The following is a 5,690-nucleotide window of genomic DNA, read 5'->3' on the forward strand; positions in this document are numbered from 1 at the left end:
GGACATGTTGCAAGGAGGGACTGGTCCTCGGAAAGGGTCGTCATGTTTGGGAGGGTGGAGGGACAGCACAGGAGAGGAAGACCCTCGATGAGACGGATTGATTCAGTGACTGGGGTAATGAGAGTAGGTGTGTCAGAGAAAATAAGATTAGCATACAACAGAGCAGGGCTTAGGTCTGTTGTACATAGGATTGCTGAGTCTCAGGCAACTGGACAGCACATAACAACAACATATCCACATAATGGAATGCAATGCAGCATTGAAAAACAATGAACTCATAAAAATTACACAACAAGGGTGACCCTAGAGGGGTCAGTTATGCAGAATGAGATATGTTAGTCACAAAAGGACAAATACTGCCTAACACCACTGTTATAAATCAGGACTGATAAGAGGGGTTGGGAGGAGAAAAGAGTGGATGGATAATGAACACTGTTTTGGAACAGATAAAGGAAAGAACTGTTTTGATATGTATTACAACAGTCCAGAATAAGAGGTACACTGGAAAGTGGACAAGGGAAGGGGAGAGGGAGGAAATTGTGCAAAAATGAATGAATTTTCCCCCCCATGAACTGAGGGAGAGGGAGGAAGGAAAATGTGCAACAATGAATGAACGAAAATCCAACTTTTCTCTAAAATTTAGTTAAAATCACAATGAAAATTTAATTTTTTTTAAAAAAAGGTCATTATGTACAAGTGAGTCTGAACTGATCTATAGCAGAACTTGCAGTGGGCTTTCAGAAGGAGTGAATCACATGAGAAGAGAATGCCCCTCGTTCTCCCCCAGAGCATGGGGATTCAAACCACATGCCTTTGGGGTTGCAGCATAGCTTCTTGCCGCCTGAGCTGTCAGCCCTGCAAACCACATGCAGTAGTCTTACTCTAATACAGTCGGGTCTCCGACTGTAGGAGTCGGAGTCAGAATCAACTTGAAGAACTAATAACAATGTGAAGCCAAGGCTTTCTCTTTGCAGTGGACAAAATTTCCGAAAGAAATCAGAAGACTTTCTCGCAATGTGATTTAGTTTTCTTTTGCTTTTTTTTTTTTTAATTTTATACTGGCTGGTTTCCATACAAGTTCATAAACATTGTTCTTCACACCGGACCTTTTTTCTTTCCTTGACTAATCCCTCCCTCCTGTTCCTTCACATCAGCTTATTTTCACACCAGGGGAATGCATTTCACATTTTGAGACTCATTCATTTTCCCCATTTTACAGCTGAGCAAAAGCCCCAAGAGCGGAATTAACTTGCCCAAGGTCAGAAAGCAACATAATAACTGAGATATAAAATATTTAAGCTGCGTATACTGTGCTGTTCATTTCATTCATTCAGTAAGTATTTAATGAGAATTTAATCAGTGTCGAGCATTGGGGAAGGTGGGTACCAGGATGGTTACACCCTCTGTCATCAATTGTCTCAACTCCTCGTCACCCTCCAATGGGCTCCCAAGGCTGTAAACCTTGACAAAAGCAGACGGCTTCATTTTATTTCTTCAGAGAGGCTGATGGGTTAGAACTGCTGACCTTACAGTTAGTACGTCAACATGTGACTCACGGTGACACCAGAACTCCTTAGGAGGGTTATGGTCTCTGCTTTTATGGAGCTTGGAATCTCGCTCTTTTTTACTCTAAAATAGTAAAGGGAGTCCGCACCTACAGAGATTAAGCCCAAAACTCACTGTTGTCCACTCAATTCTGGCCCATAATAACTCTATCAGCTTCCAAAGATGTAATCTCAGCACAAATGGGTTCAAATCGCTATTGGTTTCATATAAGAGAGAGAGAGGTAAAAATTAATAAATTCACCATGGATCCTTATTAAGTTGAATGAGGAGAAAGACAATATACAATGAGACATTGATTAAACATTGTCATTCACAAACTACATTCATTAATTGTAAATAATATTTTAAAATAAAGGGGTATAAATGGTTACATGAAAACCCCCAATGTGGTTTGCAAACTTTTATTCAAAGCACAATAAAAAGGGGGGGGAAACCTGGAATCTCTCGCACCAGCAGCAAATATAGACATGAGAAGCTGAGCCAGAGAAGCAATGTAAGTGTTGTTGTTAGGTATCAACCAGTTGGCTGCAACTCATAGCAACCGTACATAAACAACAGCTCCGAACCTTGCTCGCCCGGTCCTGAACCATCCTCGTCACAATCTCTGGCATGCTCAAGCCCACCGTTACAGTCACTGTGCCAATCCATCCTGTTGAGGGTCTTTGTTTCTTTCTCTGGTCTCCACCTCTGCCTGTGTGATGTCTTTTTTCCAAGGACTAGTCCCTCCTGGCAACATGCCCAAAGCATGTGAAAAATCTCACCACCCTAGCCTCTCGGGAGGATCCTGGTTACTCTTCCTCCTGACAGACTTACTTGTTCTTTTGGAATACCTTAGAATATCCGGTGCTCTGCTCCCACAATTCACGTTGTTGTTGATCGCCTTCGAGTCAAGCATGACTCATAGTGACCCCATGAACAAAAGGCCTGAAGCCCCTCTACAACTATTAATGTTTATCAAAGTTCATAGAGTATCTGAAGGTATGTTGTTTAGGAAGTGGATGCCACTTCTGCTTCCAATTCATGTACATTGATTATTCTTCTTTTATTCTTATTGAATATCCAACTTTGAGACACAGAAGTAATTGAAAAGCTCATGGCTTGGCTCAGGTGCACTTTAAACAAAGCAACATAGTGTAATCAAATGTGCAAAGAGTTGAGGTTAGAAAACCAAAAAGGAACAACACACTTGACATTTCTCAAGCTGAAAGAACTACAGAACAAATTGAAGCCCCCAGTTGCAAAGTACAGGAGGTTTCTGTGGGCAAAACTTTGAGTGATGGAGGAAACATCAAAAGAAGATGGAAGGAATGCAAAGAGTCACAGTACCAAAAAGCATTTATGTACAGCGAACTATTTCAGGAAGCAGTCTATGGTCAAGAACCAGTGGTGATGAAGGAGGATCAGGTCACTGAAGAGAAGCACTAGAGACTTTCTTTTCAGCTGAACTTCTCTGACACGCCACCCTCCCAGTCAGGACTATCTCCAAGCAAGTTCACGTTCATACTCTTCGGGTGAGTTTCCAGCAGAAGACTCACCTGACCTTACTTGCATTAGAGTCCTGTCATTTCTAGTCCCTTTGGGTTACTGGTCCCACTGGCAGCTGTGAAGATGCAAATGATTTCCAGGAAGGCTTACTCACTTACACATGGCTAAGTTTGTATTACGTTATGGCTACATCAGCTCTGTTTCCTAGCAATGGAAACAGTGAGTCAAGATCTGGGTTTCAAAGCACAATGGGAAGCCAGTACTCTGTATCTCGAGAAATTCTAAATTAATCACACACATCAAATATATATCAACAATTATAGTCACTGTAACTGGACTCAAAATACTGTTAGTTTCAATTCACAGTGATCTCTGTACAAGGGAAAGAACCCTTGCCCACCCTGCGCCATCCTGGCAATCTCTGCAGGCCTTGATCCCACTGTCACAATCACCCTGTCGGTCCATTCTGTGAGGGCTTTCCTCCTTCTCTGACCAAGCACCATGGGATTGGCCCTTTCTGATAACAGACCCAAAACAAAGTCTTACCATCTCCTCCAAGGGACATTTTTTCTGTGCTTCTAGTCTAAATATTATAGTTTAAAGATAAACACTGTTAGACTAGATAAAAACAATGACAACAACAACTGCATCCTGCTTGTAAGAGGCAAGCCATAAAAACACAGCAAAAGGGAAAAGCCTTTTGAAAAAGGTATAAAATGCAAACACTGAATGAAGAAGGCTGATGTAAGGGACACTCATGTCAGTAAATAGAGAGTTTAAGACAAGAAGTGTGACAAGAGATAAAGAGAGTAGGTCTTAATGATGACAGTAAAATCTACCAGGAAGGTGTAATAATTCTTAATTTATAAGCCTCACATAAGATAGCTTTAAACACACATAAAGTTCAAATGAAGAGAACTAAAAAGAGGAATAGATAAAATCCACACGCATTATGACTGACTTTAATGTACACGTAGGTCCTTGCCATGGGTTCCTTCTCCCATTTTCAAAGATTTTACGATCATTTACATTTCAAAGCAGGAATTTTAAAACGTTAAAAGAAAACCAGAAACGCAAATAATTACAGACCACATCAGAGTTCATTTAAATTGTGAGTGCAAACTCTGATTAACCGTCACACAAAGGTCAGCTGAGGTCACCTGTGTTTTGAGATCAGATCAAAGACGCCTAACGGTCTGGTCCATGCCACATACAGTAAGAGACTTCACATCCTTCCCAATAAACCCAGGGCTTGTGGGGCCAGTGTTCCGCCCTCGTGCCCTGTGTCTGCTGAACCCCCATTTGTCTTTTGTTTCTGTATCCTGGTCCATCCTTGTCATCCTATTTTCACACTCAGAATGTAGTAATTTTTTTTAATTTATTTTCTTGCCAAGTTTGTATGCATAGTGTTTTACTCTATTCTTAATCCACATTGTGTTTCATATAATCCTTCTCGCATAGTATGTTTTATAAAATTAATCACCATTGGACCTCGCCTTAGCATTACCTTGTCTTTTCACCCAGACCCTTCCCATTTCCTTCCCCCGCTCCCTCCACCCACCAAACTGGGGATCCTTGTGGTTTTGTCCCTACCCATCCTCACCCCTCTGCTCCCCCCTCTTTCTCCATACATGTTTTACTATTTCTCCTATTTTTACTATAATATTCTTACGGCCTCATAAGACTGCATTAGTTCACTCTGCATAATGCCTTCCAGCCTCTCCCAAGTTAGGCAGTATTTTTCGAAATAGTAGCTCCTGAGGGCTGCATAGTGTTCCATCATGTGAATGTACCACAATTTCTCAATTCATTTGATTGTGGTTGGACATTTGGGCTGTTCCCATGTTCTTGCGATGGTGAATAATGCTGCTATGAACATACTCAAATCTCCATTTATGTCTCAGTTCTAATTTCCTTGGGGTGTGTGTGTTCCTAGTATTGGAATAGCTGGGTCATATGGAGTGTCTATATTCAAGTGTTTGAGGAAACACCAAACTGTCTGAACAACTTTAGACTTTTCCTTCACTGTGTGATGCATCAGCTTGGCTGTCAAGGATTCTCTGGTTTGACAGTTGTGCTCTGGTCACCCCCTTGAAACTGGATGTAAAGTAGTCACTCAGATGATGAACCCTGATGTAATAGAATGATTTCCTTGATAAGATCTTACATGGTGTCATCACCTCCATGATGAGATCTGCCATAGACAGCTGGTCAGCTGAAAGGGAATTTCATACAAGAATCTGCACTGCAATCTGGAAGGCACTCGGTTCAAGGCCACCAGCTGCTCCACAGGAAAATGATGGTCAATCTCCTGTGTGATTAGCCCACCAGAGGGTCAGCTATGGGTCAGTTCCAAACCTACAGTACACAACAACAACAACAAAGATAGATAGAGCTAGAGCCATAGAGATATAGACAGAGCTGAAGTGATAACTAGATGAGAGAGAAAGAAGAAGGAGGAGGAGGAAGAGGAGGGTGATAGATAGATAGATAGATAGATAGATAGATAGATAGAAAATTAGATATGAGAGAAAAGAAAGAAGAAAGAAAAGAAAAGAGAAGAAGAGAGAAAGAAAGGAAGGAAAGAAAGAAAGAAAGAAAGAAAGAAAGAAAGAAAGAAAGAAAGAAAGAAAGAAAGA

The sequence above is a fragment of the Elephantulus edwardii genome, unplaced genomic scaffold (assembly GCF_000299155.1).
Source record: "Elephantulus edwardii isolate Elephantulus edwardi_28Jun2011 unplaced genomic scaffold, EleEdw1.0 scaffold00003, whole genome shotgun sequence".
Lineage (NCBI taxonomy): Eukaryota > Metazoa > Chordata > Mammalia > Macroscelidea > Macroscelididae > Elephantulus > Elephantulus edwardii.